At 39.5% G+C, this 20,147-nt stretch overlaps 1 protein-coding gene across 1 annotated transcript in view; it reads left to right on the top strand.

Moving 5' to 3' along the window:
• LOC146867724 (SPARC-like) overlaps positions 1-20,147 on the top strand; it is a 641,752-nt gene that overhangs the window by 159,676 nt on the left and 461,929 nt on the right. The window lies entirely within an intron of this gene.

The raw sequence follows: 20,147 nt of genomic DNA, 5'->3' as shown, positions 1-20,147 counted from the left end.
TTCTGGTTAATGGTGTACCTACAAAGAATAAGAAGATTTGGCAGGAGCTGGTAGATGTACGGAAAGTACAAAGAGCAAATTTGTATTTGAAAAGGAATAACAAATGGTATGAATCAATTTATATAGAAGAAGAAGAAGAAGATTTACAAGAAGACACAGAAACACCAACTGGACAAATTGAAAAAGTGGACAAGTCAAAGGAAGAAGAAATTTATGAACATTTTAGCATACATCCTCTTCATTCAAAAGAAGTTATGGGAGACAATATAGATCTCTTTCAGATGAAGAAAGCAAAAGGAAGTCCCGTGAGTGTATGGGAGGAGAGCTTGGAAGCTCGATGTTTTCCCCAGCTGTTTCCTAAAGGAAAAGGAGGACGATACGATGAACGTCCGGAACAGATTCCAGCTTCTGAGTATCGGACTACAAGACTATATGCTGAAGATCTCAGATTTCGACAAAGTATTCCTTATTTGTTCCATCTTTTATTTGAAAGCGACTTGTCTGCACTGTCTTATGCAGTAAATCACATTTTAAAAAGTGGAGTACATTTACAAAATGTGTCTGCTAAGGATTTTATGGAGAAAGTGCAGCACCGAGATGATCATTTGGAAACACAACTGATCAATCTGATGGCTTGTCAGCGTGGGACAAATGAATATTGGTACCGACGCCATGGTGAATTAAAATGCATGTTACGGAATTTAGGAACACCAACATGGTTCGTTACCCTAAGCTGTGCGGAGTACGCTTGGGATGATTTACTGGATTTTCTACGAGAGGCAAATTCAAACATTAAAAACATCGAATACAAGACAGCAGGAGAACTGTGCTCATTGGATCCGGTTAATGTTTGCAGATATTTCAATCATAGATTTGAGGCTATGATGTCCTTCATCTGCAATAAAAAAAATCCACCTCTTGGAGAAGTAGTAGATTTCTTTTGGAGAAAAGAGTACCAGGCAAGAGGTGCTCCTCATATTCATATGCTGTTGTGGATCAAGGATGCCCCAAAGTTTGGAACAGATACTGATGAAGCAGTGTTATCTTACATTGAAGAATATGCAACATGTGCTATACCAAAAAGCACAGAAGAGAAAAAGTTAAAGGAGCAAGTTTTACGTTTCCAAAGTCATCGGTGTGGAAAATACTGTCGACGGAAATACAAGAGCAAAGATAAATACTACACTAAATGTCGATTTGGATTTCCTAGACCTGTTCTTTCAAATGGAAGAGTAAACAGTTTTATGTCAGCTGTGAGACATACTATCACAAGAAAATCACCTAAGAATACCTACAACCTTAAAAGAAAAGAAGAATCAAAAAATATAAATGACTACAACCCAGTCATTTTATCCATGTGGAACGCTAACATGGATATACAGTATGTAGCTGACAATTCCATTGCTGTTGCTCGATATATAACATCTTACATTACAAAATCAGAAAAAACAGAATTGAAGGAAATGTGGGAAGAGATTTCTCACGAGAAGACTGTCAGTAAGAAGCTGTACAGTTTCAGTTTGAAGATGTTATCGCATCGAGAAATTGGATCCTACGAATGTTCAGATAGGTTATCTTCTGCAAGTCTCTACTCGAAGTCAAGAAGAATAATTTGGGCAAGTTTAGGCCTTGCAGCAATGAGAAATCGGGTACTAAAATCTGTTGGAGAAATTGAATATTTGGCCGAGAATGACCCAGAAAGTACAGATATTTTGAAATCAAACATGTTGGACACATATTATCCCAAGAGAAGTCAACATCTGGAGAACATGTGTCTCTATGAAGTGCTGCAGAACTACATTTATTCACGGAAAGCCGCAGAAGACATCAACAATGGAAAATATAAAGTCATTGGTGAGGAAGGATGTTTGGTGAAGCAAACAAAAGGAAGTTTGATAAATCACAGGAAGCTGAGTTGCGACACTACTGACAAGAAGGAATTTTACTACTTGGCTCTTTTACAGTTGTTTAAACCATGGCGTACAGAGGATGAACTACTGGGAGAATTTCAAAGCTATGAAGATTCTTTTAATGCTTGCAAAGACAGCATACAATGCAGTACATTCTCAAGTTATCTGCAAATGTTAAATGAAGAAATTGAACAGGAAACTACAATTGCAGCAGAAATAGCTAGAGACAGTTCTCAGGACAGCCAAAGTTCAGAAACACTCAGTCAAGATCCCCTAGGACAACCAATCGTTGAAAATGAAGCATCAATAGCCATGAATGAAGTGGAAACGGCTATGAATCAAGCTCAAGAAGAATTTATAGACTTACAAAATTTGGAAAGACAACTGAACGAAGAGCAGCAACAAATTTATGAAGAGATCAGAAACAAAATTGATCACGGATTTCTACATGAAAAAAAAGAGTGCTCATGCACATCATTTCATCCAATCAGGATGTATGTAAGCGGACAAGCTGGAACTGGAAAAAGTTTCCTAATTAAAGTCATCAGAAGCTACCTACAGCAAAAAACGGATTCTACTTTGTCTTGTGTGGTTACTGCTCCAACTGGGTTAGCAGCATATAACATAAAAGGAATCACTTTACATCGTTTGCTAATGTTACCAGTGGAGCATGAGAACAAAATACAATACAACAAGCTAACTGGAGAAGCATCCTTGGAAGTTTCAAGAGTCTTGAAGAAGATGCAAGTTCTCATTATTGATGAGGTGAGCATGGTTTCAAACTTAATGCTTGCCTTTGTGCATTTAAGAATGCAGCAAATTCTGAAGACAGACTATGACATGTTATTTGGTGGAAAACACGTCATAGTTTTTGGAGATCTTTTGCAACTTACTCCAGTTAAAGGACAACCAGTGTTTAATACTGTGACACATGAAGACACAAAGAAGTCATTGGGAAGCATCGGAAATAAAAATATTTGGTCCTTCTTTGAGTACAAGGAACTTACTACTAATATGAGGCAAGCAAGCGATGAAGAATATGGAAGTATTCTGAAAGATATCAGAATTGGACTACTCACAGAAGTTGGCAAAAAAGCATTACAGAGTCGGCTGCTACATAATTTATTTCCAAAGGAAGAAATAGTTGCAGAGAAGATATACAAGAACATTGCAGAAAAGAAAAATATCATCTGCTTAATGCCAACTCTACGTGAATGCTCAATATTCAATGAGGAGCTTTTGAAATTGGAAAAGGAAGAGATCAGGAAATTAGAAGCAGTGGACAAAATAGAGGATGGAAGAATTACTGTCACAGTAACAGGCACACTGAAAAATAAATTGGATTCACTAGAGAAGAACATTTCCAAAACAGCTGGATTAGAAAAAAATCTATATGTTTGCATGAACTGTAGAGTATTTTTAAGGAGAAATTTGGATGTTGAAAAAGGTTTAGTTAATGGAGCTATGGGAAGAGTTGTGGGTTTTATTAATTATCAGAAAAAAGATGGAATTGAATGTTTAAAAATAAAATTTGATCAGATAGAAGAAGTTAAAGACATTTGTCGTTGTTCAGTTCGTTTCATGCTTGTGAAAGACTTATATGTACGTAGGAAGCAGTTTCCGTTTTCGCTAGCATATGCTGTAACTATTCACAAGTCTCAAGGATTGACTGTAGATTGTGCATTTGTGAACATTGGTTCAACTGTGTTCAAAGAAGGTATGGCATATGTTGCTTTGTCATGAGTGAAAACATTATCAGGTTTATTCATGATAGACTTTGATGACTCAAAAGTTAGTGCTGATACAAATTGTGTAAAGGAGTATAATAGATTAAGAAGAAGCTATGCTCCTCATTTAGGTCAGTATCCTGTGTTGGAGAAACGTGTAGTTTCTCGTAAAAGGAGAAATGAGAATATCTGTGATGAAGATGTACAGAGGAGGAAAAAAAAGAGGAGTGATGTAATTGCAAGCAAAAAGAGTAAGGAAAAAGAAGAACAGGTTGTAGGATGTCATTTTGAAAATAGCTCTGGTGTCAACTGCTACGCAAATGTAGTGCTGAATGTTGCATTTTATCTGGAAAGTTTGCAAGAGCAGATAATAGTAAATCAGGGAAAAAGATTCTGTTCAGAGCTGAGTCTCCTTTTTCAAAAGCTGAGTAATGATAAAACTCAAATAGAAAGTGCTACTGAAATTAGAAAACTTTTAGATGTATGTTCAGGACGAACACAGTTTTCTCAAAATGAACAGCAAGATGCACACGAATTTTTGATGTTTTTTCTTCAGGTACTGGAAGAAGAAGAAGTTGCAATTGATAATTTATTTGGTCTCTCTTATAAATGGGAACATAGTTGTGAAAACTGTTATAATATATGTGGCTCTAATGTTGATAATGAAAGGTTTATTTTTTTGACATTGCCAGAGACTAAAACAGTCACTTTTGCTAAATTAGTTAAAGATGCTAATCATAGCATGCAATGCGGTGAGTGTCAATCTGACATGTTTTCAACATTAATTTTAAAGGAATACGGACAGTATGTAATTTTAATGATGCAACGATGTAGAGCTGATGGTTCAAAATTGGATACTTTAATAAAGAAGTTTACAGGACAGCAATTATCAATTTCAGGAAAAACTTTTGTAACTGTTGCAATAATTTTCCATGAAGGACCTACTGTTACTTCTGGACATTACACAGTTTATCTTAAATGTGAAAAAGGCTGGACACTGTGTAATGATTCCCAATTGGTTTTTAAGCAACGTTTGCCTTTTGATTTAGCAAATTCCTATCTAATCTTCCTGAAACCTAAATTTTAGAGAGACTTGGCAAGATCTGGACAAAACAATTTTACCATTTGATTGGATTACCATTGGAATTTTCAAAAATAAAGATTTTATAAATTATCATTCGGCCTAATGGAAAGATAACCAATTGTAATGTGGACTTTTTTAATTTTTAATGAAACTTTGGAAAACCAAAAATTTAGAGAAAATCGGTAACATCTGCACAATTTAAATTTTGGAATGTTATTGAAGTGCCATTGGAAATTTATTCAAAAAAGATTTTTTAAATTACTATTTGGCCATGTGGAAAGGTAACCAATTCTATTGTGGACTTAATAAATTATTAATAAATCTTTCGGGAACCAATATGTTACAGAGAATCGGTGAGATCTGTACAAATAAAACTTTAGAATTTTATTGGATTACCATTGGAAATTTAATCAAAAAAGAATTTTAAAATTACTATTTGGCCTAAAGGAAATGGAACCAGATGTAATGTGGAGTTATTTGAGATATAATATTGTGATTATACTTCTGAAACAAACATATCAGACGGTATTTTAAAGAAATAAGTATTGGTATTAGATGATATTTTTTTAGAATATTATGCATTTCTATAATGTTAAGTTTAAGTAAAAAGAGATTCTGGGCTTTTTTAATACAATCTTTGAGATTGTTATTTTTTTTTGCCCGCTGTAAAATGATGAATGCAATTGCTTTCACAATTTATAGTGAAATGCAATATATTCTGAAAACAGCAAAAATAAGGCAAAAATATTTTTTGATAAATATGTAAATATGTGTACTGTATTATAAAATGTTTTAAAAATATTAATACTTTTTTCTTTTTTTTCAGATTGATATAGAAAATTTTCGAAAACTAGAACCATTTTTAAAGCAATTTTTTTTAAAAACAAATGAATAAATATTTTTTTGAGTGGGTATGGTAAGTCAATAATAATAATTGTAGTCTCTCAAGGACCTTGTAATGTGATAATTGATTTTTAGTGTTTTTTAAAAAAAAAAAAAAAAATTACGCGCACCGTACGGTAAAAAAAAAAAAAAAAGTTTTAAAAAACATATATAAAAAAAAGATGAAAGATAAGGTTGGCTCTTAAAAGAGCCGTTGTGTTCATGCAGGGACAGAGGAAAGAAAGAGTGGGAATATTAGTCTCTGCGACAAGTGTGCTGATCTATTTTGTTGTTCACTAGGGAAACACTGGTCTCCCTATGACAAATTAGATCATGACAAGAGGCGCATCGAATATCAACCCTCAGAAATCGAGGGTTAATTTCCTGAGGGTCAGCAAAAGGAGATGCTCCCCCCACAGATGAAGGGCTCACCTGACCTGCAGAAGAAGGACTCAGCCCTGCAGATGATGGTCCAGGCTGAGCTGCTGTGGATGTGCTTGGTTGACTTAATGAAGGGTTACCTCCAAAAAGTCGAGCATGTGTCCTTTTGTGTACATCCTTGAGGTGCCTCATCATGGTATGATTCCCAAAGGAATACTTCCTGTCAGGATTACCTCTTGAAAGTACACGCTGACACAGCTTGCAAGTCACTAAGGGTGCATTTACCTTTAGCTGGCCTTCAGGAAAAGTAAAATAATCCCATACATAAGAGGTCTTTTGTTTCCTCGCTCTCTGCCTCAAGGTAGTGCTGCTAGTGCTAGCCTCACTCTCAGAAGAGCTCTGCTGTTCTGCCATCGTATCACAAAGACAACCCAGCTCCTTCTCCTAAGGGATCACAAGCAGAAATGAGGGGAATGGGTGTGGTGTAGGAGAGTTCTAGAACTGAAAGTAGTTTCATCCAATCAAAAGTTGTGTTTCATGATCACATGACCTACCGTACGCTTACGGTACGCTTACGGTGCGCTTACGGCAAAAGTACGCATGCGCGTAAAAAAGACACGCGCTTGCGCGCATGCGCATAACAGTCACTACCCGACACTTCCGCGTAACGTGCGCGTGTAGCGTACACGCGTACGCGTCCCACGCGGAGTACGCGCGGCTACGCAAATTGCGTAACTATACGCAAACAGCGTAGAAAAATTACAGACGTTGCGTAAACCGTACGCTTACCGTAAGCTTACGGTACGCGTACCAAAAAAAAAAAAAAATGTATTGCTAATAAATTTTACATGTTTATTTTATAAAATATATTTAAAAAAACATATTATAGAATTTAAAAAATTTAACCATAGTCTTTAAAAAAGGATAGAAAATTAAAATAAAAATATGTAAAAAAAAAAAAAAGAAAGAAAAAAAAATTAGCATTTAAAAAACCTTGCAAATTCACTGAAAAAACCATGGGTTAAACACACGTTATAGTTAGGAATTAGCATTTAAAAAACCTTGCAAATTCACTGAAAAAACCATGGGTTTCACACACGTTATAGTTAGGAATTAGCATTTAAAAAACCTTAGAAATTCAATGAAAAAACCAAAGGTTTCACACATGTTATAGTTAGCTGGACATTTCACTCGTAAAAAACCAATGAAATTCCCCCGTTATAGTTAATTCAGCTAACTATAACTCGCGCGACCGCAATGTACTACTGATGACGTCACATATTACATCACTCATGACATGGTCAGTGACATCACTCATGACATCACTGATGACATCTCAAATGACATCACTGATGACATCATCCTTGTGACAGAGTGGTAGACCTCCTCTCACCCTAATATAACCTTTGATACACACATTTAAAAATAGATACTAAAATTATCAAAACAATGGACATACCAATAACAGTAACAACAACCTATTCAGTATTTCTAAGATCAACATACACATCCACTCATCCACCAACAGTCCTATACAGTCACTCATACATGTACCCACTCATCATATGTACTCATACATGTATACATCCTGTTACACAATGCCACTCATCCATAGAGGTACTCACACACATAGTCACTCATGCTAATAAAGAAACAAACATCAATTTACTTGCATATACAGTTATACACACACCAGCACACTTACTTTAACAGAAACTTACACATACTTAGTCTTTTTAACAATCACTTATAGAAACACATACTTATTCATACAGGAACTCTTTCAATCTCTCACTCTCACATATACTCACTTATATACACCAATAGTCACATATACTAGTTTAAAACATATGTAGTTACTCATAAAGACACTATTGAGACAGTCAGTCACTCACTAACACATCCATGCATACAGTCATCCACCCATACAGTCCTGCACACATGCTGTCTTCAACACATACAAAGAGTGAGTCACTCATTCATGCACCTATGCACTACATAATACCCCCCACCGAACCATACAGACACTCAGACACTCATAGTGATACTCAAAAAACCAACTAATAACCTCTATAGACACTCATGTAGCTACTCACCAACCCATGCAGCCACTTATACACAAAGTGAGAGACTGATACAGATATTTACATATTTAAACATTACTCAGTAAGCCATGTATTCAATAAGATACACTTAATCAGTCAGAAATACAATCAATTTTTCAAAAACAAATCATCCACTTAGACACTTATATACCCATTGATTCTTCCATCGACCTTGAGATATACATATATAAAACATATTTAATTTTCAGAAAAACACACATTCACTGGATGATGTCATCAGTGATGTCATTTGAGATGTCATCAGTGATGTCATGACTGATGTCACTGACCATGTCATGAGTGATGTAATATGTGACGTCATCAGTAGTACATTGCGGGCGCGCGAGTTATAGTTAGCTGAACTAACTATAACGGGGGAATTTCATTGGTTTTTTACGAGTGAAATGTCCAGCTAACTATAACATGTGTGAAACCTTTGGTTTTTTCATTGAATTTCTAAGGTTTTTTAAATGCTAATTCCTAACTATAACGTGTGTGAAACCCATGGTTTTTTCAGTGAATATATATATATATATATATATATAATGTATTTTATTTTTGTTAGGATGACCTTTTTTCCAGGCTGGTTTGAAATGTTTGCCACTGTTGATTTTGGTGACCTGCCCAGTTTTTTCAACTTACAAGTGGGAGTATTAGGATCTCATTGATTTCTCAAATGTGGTTATTTGATATTGAAATGTATGTGAAAAGCAAAACAAATAATAATAGATGCAAAAGGCCTAATGGTCAAAAGTTGGTTTATAATGATAATTCCTTTTGGAACCTACATAATAATGATACAGAGCAAAGAAATGTCTTCATTTGCTCATTATGACACATTCACATCTGGAAACTAGGAAGACAACTCAGTCCTCTGCATCCACAATCGATGGATGACCTAGTCACTAGCTATTTGTGTTTTTGGGTGAGTTATCATCTCTTGGAAATTTGCCCCTTTTTTCAAATTCTTCCTCCTTCAGTTCAGATCCTTACATATACAAACGATTAAAATGACACGTAATATGTGATGTTTGAGGAAGGCAGTTGCCAGCTTTCAAAATTCTAGCTGTTAATTATTTTTGCCTACTGCTCAGGGCATTAACACTATTTAACAACCTATGAAGAGGGCTTGAACTGATGTTAGTTTCTCACAATACAAGAGAAGAAGGTAATAAAGGGGAAGAATAAGTAACCACTGTCAATGCCCAACAACGTGCCCCCTTAATTGCACTCAACTCCTAGACAAAGCACCAACAGTTTCTATCCCCTCTTTTTATTCCTTCAGAGAACTTAGACTGCAGGTATACAACTGTGCTTATTGCCTGCATTCTAAGCATTTTGATTGACAGAGCCAATATCAGCATTTCATAGTGAGTGACAATTGTTCTATTAACGAACCTCAAGAGCAAAAATGGTGTTTGAGAATTCATGCCCTTCCTTTCTTGTTTGGGGAAATGGTGGTCTCAGACCAAATATAAATGAACAAATAATAGGGACTGTAAATAGGCTATTGTGAAGAGGAAAGCTGAGATTGATTAGCAGACTGCACAGATTCCTTGTCACCAAGCTTACTGGTACACTTCCTACTGCTACTGGTGGCTTAATAGTACTTTTGTGGTTGTACTCTAAAAATTTGAAAGAGAATAACAATGTTCGATTTGTGATGAAGTTTTGTGTGAAAAATGCTAAAATGTACAAAATGTTACCACAAGTGGTCAATTCTGAAAGCAGATAGAGATCTAGTGGGCACTATCACAGACTGTCCCTTGGTTACAGATAGAAAAGCCGAAACATTCAAAAGTATTCTGAACCTGAGTGACACCACTAGATTTAGGAAAAAAAATCTATTGGACAGGTTATTGAATAAACAATTAGGATGGTACTGGTGCAATAACTTTGGGTGTTGCAAATTTGTGATGGACGAATCAAAAACATTTTTCAATGGTGATAAGGCCAGAAACTTCACTATTCAGAGTTTCAGCAGCAACCTGAGCAGTCTACCACCTTATTACGAGCCATACAATTACATGAAAGAAACACCAACGCAGTCCCGAAAACACCTCCAGCCAAATCAGAGCGTGGCGGCGGGTGGGTATAGGCCAATGAGATTGTTGCAGGCTCGGACCACCAGTGAAACTGCTGGCCCAATTATGAGTAGCTTAATAGCTGTCGTGACACTGGTGGTCCAACCACCACATCTAAGCAGGTGGAAAGGGAGGGATATAAAGGTAAATCTCACTTCTGCTCAGCTCTACATGTCTTGTGCCCCCATGGAGCCGTTGTACTCTTCCTGCTGCTGCCATTCCTGCTTGATCATGTCCAAAACCAATGTAAGAAATCAGTGGTAAGTCATACAAATACCATTTTCCATAGACTTCTCAGCAAAACAATGCCCTGCCATGGACCAGGCAAGGGTGTTGGGGTCCCTAAGTAAAATATTTACTGGGACCCAGTCTAGCATTGTTTCATATGTATATCAAAAATGCATCTGTAAGATGCCCTCCTGGACCAAAACACTGATACTGCACAGGCACACTGTACATAAATGGACATGTGTTAACAAATCATATTCAGTGATAGGGATGTGTGCATTTATTTGTGTTCCACAACAGCACCTCCTCATCAATATCACACCTATTAATGGCTGTGCCACACTCCTTTTGTGCCTTCTCTCTTTTCTGCCATGTCACAACTGATGTTCACTCATCATGCAGGTTGCCATGTGTCAAGTCTTGGTAAGTCTACAAAGAAATCACTAAAACTACCACGAGGCCATGTGACTGCAAGTCTAACCAACATGTCACAACTGATATACATTCATCATGCAAGTTACCATTTGTCAAGTCTTGGTAAGTTCAGATAGAAAAGCTACCACTACTACCATGAGGCTATGTGACTGCAACTCTAACCAAGATGCCAGACTCCTTTTACCCCTTCTCACTTGTCTGCCATGTCACAACTGATGTTCACTCATCATGCAGATTACCATTTCTCAAGTCTTGGTAAGTCCACATTGAGATCACTAAAACTGCCATGAGGCCCTGTGACTGCAACTATAACCAATATGCAATAGTGGATGTGACACACTCACATTTCACACATCACAGGTCCTGTTTTGATGTCAAAGAAACATCTGTATGAATGTGTCATTAAAGTGAAATACACCTTCTCTGCTAAACCTCTGTATTGGACTATCAGCCATCACCCACATGAAAAGGCAATGTCAGCCAATGGGATTATATAGAATCAGTGTGAGAAGCAGTCTAGTGGCACACTAGAAACACTCTCTGCAGGATAGGTATGCTTCTATCAGGGGGAACCCTGAAAGGCTATGGCCCCGGGGCACAGTACATTTTGCACATGCCTGACAAACCCAATGTGCACTGGACCTCTGAATTGAAGTATATCAGGGACAACCAATAGCATAACCAAGTGCCATGCATGTTTAGGGAATGTGTCAGTGCAACTCATGAAAGCAAACACCACACTAACAGTATGTGTCACACATCTAGATAAGGTAGGTGTAAGCTACACACAGAAAAATGGATACATGTCCATGCAGAACTCCACAAAGGTATTACAAGTTAACACCCTCCATGTTTGGCTAAACAAATATCGAACTTGAACACATCTAATACATATTCAACATTCGTTATAGGGACAACTGCAACCTAAATGATGTGAACAGTGGTCAGGGCAAGCAGAAATATTAACCATATCATATGACACCCAATGCAATATCTGCACTAATCGGAGTTCATCCTACATATACATCCATCCAACAATACTCCTTGTCCTGTGTAAGTCCAGGACTGGGCCCAAGGCCACATCATACTAACTACTTCAAATGGAACAGAAATCAGGAATCAAACAAATACAACTGTAGTCACCCATCACTAACCATACAAGAACATCAAATAGTCTAGTTTGGGGAGGGGCTCCGGTGAATAAAATAGAAAGAAAGTTCAGATATTTCCATAGAGTCTCGCCTTCTGTTTTAGGAGATGCACTGGAATCCTCCACCCCCCTGCTATCTGGTAACTCCAAGGAGGATGCACTCTTACTTGATGCCTGGGTGCAGCACAGTGCACATGAATTAGCCCCACTACTGACACATGCTCCTAAGAAAGTCAGACCTTCAGCACCCCCGATTCAATGACCTGCTAAGAATGAGTAAGAGCGTTTGTAAACGCTTAGAAAGGAAATGGCGAAAAAACTTCAATCCTGGTGATGAACATGAGTACAAACTGGCCTTGAAGTCCCATTATACTAAAGTGCACTAGGCTAAAAAAAAAAAAGCTATTTGAAAGACAAAATGTAGTCATCTAGCAATAAAGGCAAGGAGATTTTTTTAAATCATAAAATCCTTCTCGGCCCCGTCATCTGTGGCCAGGGTTTTCCTCTCTCTCCTGAATGGACGCACCACCTAGCGACTTTCTTTCATGAAAAAACATGACTATTCAGGATTCTTCCACTAGGGGTTCTCCGGATGACCATGCAGACCGCCTAGCTTCTACTGTGGAGCCCCCATCTGGAGAAATCCCTGTCCTCCTGCAGTTTCCTTGGCTGCCATATAATCTATTCCTTGATATTAAGGGTCTTAAGTCTGGTTTCCCTGCTGACCCCTGTCCTGCAAAATTGCTGGCTGCAGTGACCACGATTTTAAACCCTGTGGTAAGCAAGATACTTAATTCTTCGTTAGCCGCTGGCCATAGGCTTTCTTTGTGGAAACATGTTAAAATCCTCCCACTGCTCAAGAAGCCCTCAGCTGACCCCAAAGTGTCAGCAAACTACAGGCCCATTTTACTGCTGCCAGCTTTCTCCAAGGTTTTTGAGAAACATGTGAATACGGGTATTTCAGACTATGCTGAAAAGAAAAACCTTCTGCACATTAGACAGTCAGGCTTCAGGGCCAACTATAGAACAGAATCAGCCCTGTTGGAGGTTTCATAACATATCAAGGAGAAGCTTGATCAGGGTGGTAATGCCATCCAGATTTTATTAGACCTCTCAGCAGCTTTTGATACTGTTCCTCATGATAGGCTCCTGGACAGGTTGCGGGAACTTGGAATTGGCGTCTTTGCATTAGAAAGACTTTCTTCCTTCCTGGAGGCTAGAAGTCAGGAGGTGTGGACTCCCCCTTTTGTGGCCTCTATTCCCAGTCTGAAAGTCGGTGTTCCTTATGGCTCTGTACTGAGCCCCACTCTCTTCAACTTATATACGTCCCCTCTGGCGCCACTAGCGGAAGCATATGGTACTAAAATAATTTCATATACCGACAACACTCAGCTTCTTTTTACCTGTGATAGGGGAGCAGACTATGATGGTGAGAAGATTAAAATCTGTCTCACGAATGTGTTTAAGTGGCTGAGGTCAAATCAACTGAAATGTAATCCAGAGCAGTCTGAAACGATCTTCTTTGGCTCCCCACCACTGGAAGATTGGAGACGCGGTGGCCTGAAGATATGACACCTCCTCTCTCTGCACAAAAACGGTAAGGAATCTGGGCATCATGATGTATGATACTCTTTAGATGAGAGCCCAAGACCAGTCGGTAGCAGGCACTTCCTTTGGCCTCCAATGCATATTGAGGACATTTCTTCTCCTTCTGCCTCTTGATTTTAGGAAGACCGTGGTCCAGGCACTGGTCACTTCGAGACTGGATTATGTGAATGTCCTGTACCTGGGCCTTCCTGAATGTCTGCTTAGTTGCTTGCAGGTGGCTCAAAAGGCAGCCACCGGAGCTGTTCTAATGCATAAGCCTAGGACCCACATATCCCCGCACCTCAAGGCCTTACACTGGCTACCAGTATAAAAAGGATTAGGTGTAAAGCTCTGGTGCTATTTTTCAAGGTCCTAAATGGGAGTGGTGTGGGCTACCTCAGAAAGAGTAACCCAATACGCATGACCAAGAACCTTGAGATCATCCACTATGAGCCTGGCTTCCGTTCCCAGAATACATCGCGCCCGGTCGGGCGGCAGCTCCTTTAGGCTCTTGGGAGCCCAGACCTGGAACCTGCTTCCATTGTCTCGTAGAACTGAGACCAATCTTGCAGTTTTTAAGAAACTAATTAAAACCTGGCTATTCTATCATTGACCTAGCAATCTTCCAGAAGCTGTTTAAAATCTTGTTTGCTGCTGCGAAGGGCATCAGTAGGGTGGATTGGGAGTCCTTTTAGCACCGGGACACTCTTGTTGAGTAGCTGTGTGCTCTATAAATGCCTTCATTTATTCATTCATAGTTAAAATAGTAATGGCAGGACCAATGTCTTCCAAAATATGAAAAGTTTTATTCTAGCTCGAACAACCCATGAAGCGAAACAAAGGCCAATGGGCAATCCATTGTGATGTCATGTGCCACAGCACAATGCCGTGCCACCAAACGTGCCCTTACTGACACTGCCAGGAAACCTCCTCACAAAGGGGCATCCACTAGACACCTTGAAGATGAGACTTGGGGGCGGCAAAGGTTTAGGGAGGGGCGGGATTCATTTTGCAAGGGTCATCTTGGGTTTGTGGTGTTTTGGGCTGGTTTCAGGGGGATCGGGATGCTGTTACTCTGGGGAGGAGTGGGAAGTGGAAGGGATGCGTTTGTTTTTGGGAGGGGTATTCTTGGGTTCGTGGTGTTTTGGGCTGGATTCAGGGAGATGAGGAGACTGTTCTCAAGGGTGGATTTGGAAGTGGAAGGGATAGGTTTGTTTTTGGGAGGGGTCTTCTTGTGTTTGTGGAGTTTGTGGATTGGCTCAGGGGAGTGGGGATACTGTTTATGAGGGGTGGAGTGGGAAGTGGAAGGATGGGGTTTAGAAAAGAAGAAAAGCAGGATACTGTGCTTTTTTAAAATATTGCAGTGTATCGTCGTAAATTCATGGCACCATTTTAAAAAAATGTTTTGGGCCCTTGACAGGGTCCCCCTGGGACCTCACTACCATGCAGAGGGTGTCAGGGTATCTGTACCCATATTTCATTTTTGCATTTTTCCTGGGAATCAGGACCGAGTCCTGATGCCTAAAATGGCTGCTACCACTTCCTGGTTGAGGTGGGGACAGCCAATTAGATCTCCTTTTGAGATCTGTCGGATCCGTGGATCCCCCACGTCGTGAAACATACAATTCTTTTAACCTTAATTTCTCCAAAACTACTGAATGGATTTACACCAAAATACACTCATCATTATCAATAACAATTAATTTCATTAGATTTGACACAGCAAATCATAAAAGTACATTCAAACTAATCAGATACATCAAATACATAATAAAAACATATTATAAAACAAAGACTTTAGAACAGTCACATTCCAGAATTGGCATGAAACACCCCTGTTAAAAACCATGACGAGTGACAATAAACATTGGTGTTCTCTAAAAACTGAAAATATAGTAATGCTGGTCTTGCTAATTTAAAATTTAAATGTAAAAGGAGAGAATATATATACCTATATTGCATTCTTGCCCACTTCGCGGGAACATTTTTTATGTGTAAAGCGTCTTGTGCAGCTATCACATCAAATTGACAGGTCGTACCAAGATCTAGCTTTCTGCCAAATTTGGTGTAGATCCATTCAGTGGCTTGGACTGTAGCGGATTCTAAAGTTTGTATGGCAAATGAATGGGCAAAACGCATGTTTGGACCTCCGTTTTTCTCGTCTCCCTTGACAGAACAGCCTAAAACTTTCCATGCACAAACTAGTCAAAAAGTAGCACTTCTTTCATGGAGATTCATCAAATGGGGCCAAAGTTATTAGCAACACAAACAATGCATTTCCTATGGAAAAATTATCTTAAATATGGAGAATGCCACTAAGGGGGGTGGGTGGGTGGGTGTGTGTGTGTGCGTGTGTGTGTGTGTACACAGACACACACATATATAAAACCTTTGTAGGTGACCACCAATTGATTTGGAGCCCTAATATGTGACCCATTAAAATTAACTTCTAGAGACACCACCGTGACTCACTTCAGGATTTCCTAGGTTATTGCTTGGGAGCCACAAAAAGTACAAAGATTGAGCTTCAGGGGCTCCAGGTTTTATTAGCCCCCTCCAACTTTTCACCACCCTGAAAGTGATGGCGTAAACAATGTAATCCTAAGGATTTTTCGGGCCCTGGATAGACATATTTTGGGGCCCCATGTTCGTAACAACTTTTAATTTATTTACCTATTTTCTAATAATTCTAGCCTGCATGATCCCAAACAATATTATAATGTATTTAAATTTCACACAAAACATCTGAAATGTGCATTGCCTGAGGCCCAAACATCCTTAAAATGTCACTGGATGGAGAGAGACAGAGTCAGATGCTGGAAAAGAGAGGGAGACGTTGCGATAGAGAAATCAATCAAAGTGAGAAAAACTGAAGTATATCACTTAGAAGGTGGGGGGCTTGGGCAGGTGCCCACTTTTCCCATGCCTATGAGGAAGCAACACAGAGATGACTCCCGCCGAACTGCTGTCCTGCATATGACACACGCAGCTTAATTCCTGCTAGTCAGAGAGCTGCCCAGACCATACAATGGAAGCATAGTTGATTGTCATAGAATGCCATCATCCCAGCAATAGGAACAACATATTCTCGATGCCTTCGATGTTTATTATGGAACTCAGTGCACGCAGACATTTTGAGATATGCTAGGCATGCTTCAGCTGTCAAATACTCAAATAAATAAACTTTTGACTGTCTTCTTTCTGTGTTTTTTTTTAATATGGATTGTCAAGGTTGAATAATTCTGTAAACAATATAACATTGCTGACATGATTATTTCACATCACCAGATTCTTTTTTTTGCTTGTCAGTGGCGTCCTACTGCTTTGGCTCTCGACCTTGACAGCCATATGTGCATATTGATTCAATAAAATCTCCCTGTCTTTCTGATACCGATTTCCAATTTATGATCAGGGAAGTCATTTTAAATAACCAATGGCCTTCAGTGCAGGAAAGAAACACAGCTGCGCGGACACCATATCAAGGTGGTTCATGTAACATTGTGCGGAATAATTTTGGCTTCATCTCTGGGACTATTTCAGGAATGTAACTGAGGCTAGTAATATGAGGAGCAGGAGCATGGCCAACTGAAGAAAAGAGTAGCCAATTTAAATGGGATCTCTGGGAATATAAGTGAGCATCTACAAGTTCTCATTCACAATTTCAGAGCATGCCTCCGAGACTCATGCACAACACTGTTCCTAACAGACATAGGGGCATATTTACAAGCCCCTTGCGCCACTTTTGCGTCACTTTTCCCATGTCAAAAGTGACGCAAAAGTGGCGCAAGGGGCTTGTAAATCAGCCCCAAAGATTTTACTCATTTAACATCCAGCAGTCATTTTACGCCTCGCAAGGGATAAGGGGAGCATCTTCCAAATATCAGTACCATACAATATTCCAATTGCAGACTTGTGTTACACAAATACCAGTATTTAACATAACAACATGTTTTGCACATAATTCCTCTCTTTTTCATGCTTTTCCCTTGTTCTTCCTTTTGGTTAATTTTGCATAATTCTTTTTTAAGTCGAAGTCTCCTAGTAAGTGCACCTGTCTAGTTTGCAAGGACATCTTGGGGACATTCTGACAGCTTCCCTATGAATGCCTTCCACCCATTGCTTACCAATGGCTTTGTGGTTTGTAACACATATTAGCTTGCTTTCTGTTTACTGGTTTTATTTGTTTTAAGCTGTCCAGCATGTTTGTGTCCCTCCCATGGAGCAAAGCCTGTTTACTGTATTCTTCTATGAGTGCTTGCTTTCTATAAATAGGCCTTTACATTTTGTTCTTACCTTGTCATATTTGCAGTGCATTCAGTGACAGAGGTCAAATGAAAGGCTTTGTCTTCTGAGAATACTTGGTGTTGACTTTTCTTTCGCAGGCTTCAAAGTGAGATGATTTACCTAATAATCTTGCTGGAATCCGGGGGTGGGAAAGGAAAGGTCTTTTTCTAGCACACACCAAAATGTGAATGTCTATAATTGAAAAATGCAAATATTTCAGAATATATCAGAATTGGGAAACAACAAATGAAGCACTTTTTTGTAATTTTGAAGAGTGGTGGAAACAAATTTTTCATTATGAGCAATACAAATCAATTCACTAGGTTATGCAATTTCCACTCATTATTGTTTGTGTGCCATACAGTTTTTTCAGTATAACTGTATGTTCAAATGTAATGGTCATTTCAACTGAAAATGGGCTGTCTGTAATGCTAGTGAACTACCACACCATGCATACTCTATTTTATGCCACTCCACTCTACAACACTTTCATCCACTCTACCCTACTCCTCTCTACGACACTCTAAGATGCTTTGCTCTATGATACTCCAGTCTAAGCCTCTCCACACCACTCCAATCTGTGACACTCCAAGCTATTGCACTCCCTTCCATGACACTCTACTTCATGACAATGCACTCTGTGCCACTCTACATCACTCCACTCTATGCCACTTCACTCTAGGTGACTTTATGTCACTCCACTTCGTGATACTCCACTCTACCCCACTCCACTCTACAACACTTCACTCTATGCCATTTCACTCTATGAGACTCTACTCTATGACACTCCAATCAACACTCTATGCCACTCTACACCACTCCACTCTACGACACTCCACACCAATTTTTTCAACTTTATGCCACTCCTTGCTACGCCACTCCGCTCTACTCCACTCCACTCTACAGCACTCCTCTCTATGCTGTACTCTACACTACTCTACTCCATCTGCCCCTCCACTCTACACCCATTCAATCTACAACACTCTACTCCACTGTATTCCACTCCACTATATGCTGCTCTACTTTACAAAACTGTATGCATGCTGCTCCACTCTACAAAGGTCAAGCCACTCCACTCTACTCCTCTCTATGCCATTCTACAACACTCTGCTCCACTCTATTCCACTCCTCTCTACAATACGCTATTCCACTCTGTGCAATTCCCTTTATGCCACACAATGCTACTTTACTCCATTCCAAGCCACTCCACTTTACAATACTCAACTCTATGCCACTCCACTCTACAACAGTCTACTCCACTTTACTCAACTCTACTCCACACTCTACACCCCTTCACTGTATGCCACTGTATGACACTCCACTGTAAGACACTTTACTCCATTCTGTGCCCCTTCACTCTACAACAGCTTACTCCACTCTACTTCACTCCACACCAATCCACTCCACTCTGTGCCACTCCACTGCCACTCTACAACCCTTTACTCTATGCCACCTCACTCTACCCCACTTCACTCTATGACACTCTACTCTAAGAAAATCTACGTCATTCTTTGCCACTCCACTCTACGACACTCTACTCCACTCTACAGCACTCCTCTCTAGGCTGTACTCTACACCATGCCATACCACTTACTCCACTCTATGCCCCTACACTCTACACCCATTCACTCTACAACACTCTACTCCACTGTATTCCACTCCACTGTATGCTGCTCTACTTTACAAAACTCTATGCATGTGGCTCCACTCTACAAAGCTCAAGCCACTCCACTTTACTCCTCTCTATGCTATTCTACAACACTCTACTACACTCTATGCCACTCCTCTCTACAATACCCTACTCCACTCTGTGCAATTCTCTCTATGCCACATAATGCTACTTTACTGCATTTCAAGCCACTCCACTTTGCAATACTCAACTCTAAAACACTCCACTCTACAACACTCTCTGCCACTCCACTCCAAAAAACTCTACCCCACTTTACTCAACTCTACTCGACACTCTAAACCCCTCCACTGTATGCCACTCCACTGTAAGACATTCTACTCCATTCTGTGCTCCTTCACTCTACAACACCTTACTTCACTCTACACCACTCTACTCTGCGCCACTCCACTGCCACTCTACAACCCTTTACTCTGCCACCTCACTCTACCATACTTCACTCTATGACACTCTACCCTAAGAAAATCTACTTCATTCTATGCCACTCCCCTCTATGACACTCTACTCCACTCTACACTACCCCCTCTACTTCACTTTACTCCACCCTACCCCACTCCTCTCTCTCTACTCCACGCCACTCCTCTTGCTCCACTCCACTCTATG

This window comes from Triturus cristatus, chromosome 1_2, assembly GCF_964204655.1.
Source record: "Triturus cristatus chromosome 1_2, aTriCri1.1, whole genome shotgun sequence".
Lineage (NCBI taxonomy): Eukaryota > Metazoa > Chordata > Amphibia > Caudata > Salamandridae > Triturus > Triturus cristatus.
Note: the sequence above shows the minus strand (reverse complement) of the source record. Positions and strands in the feature narration are given on the sequence as shown.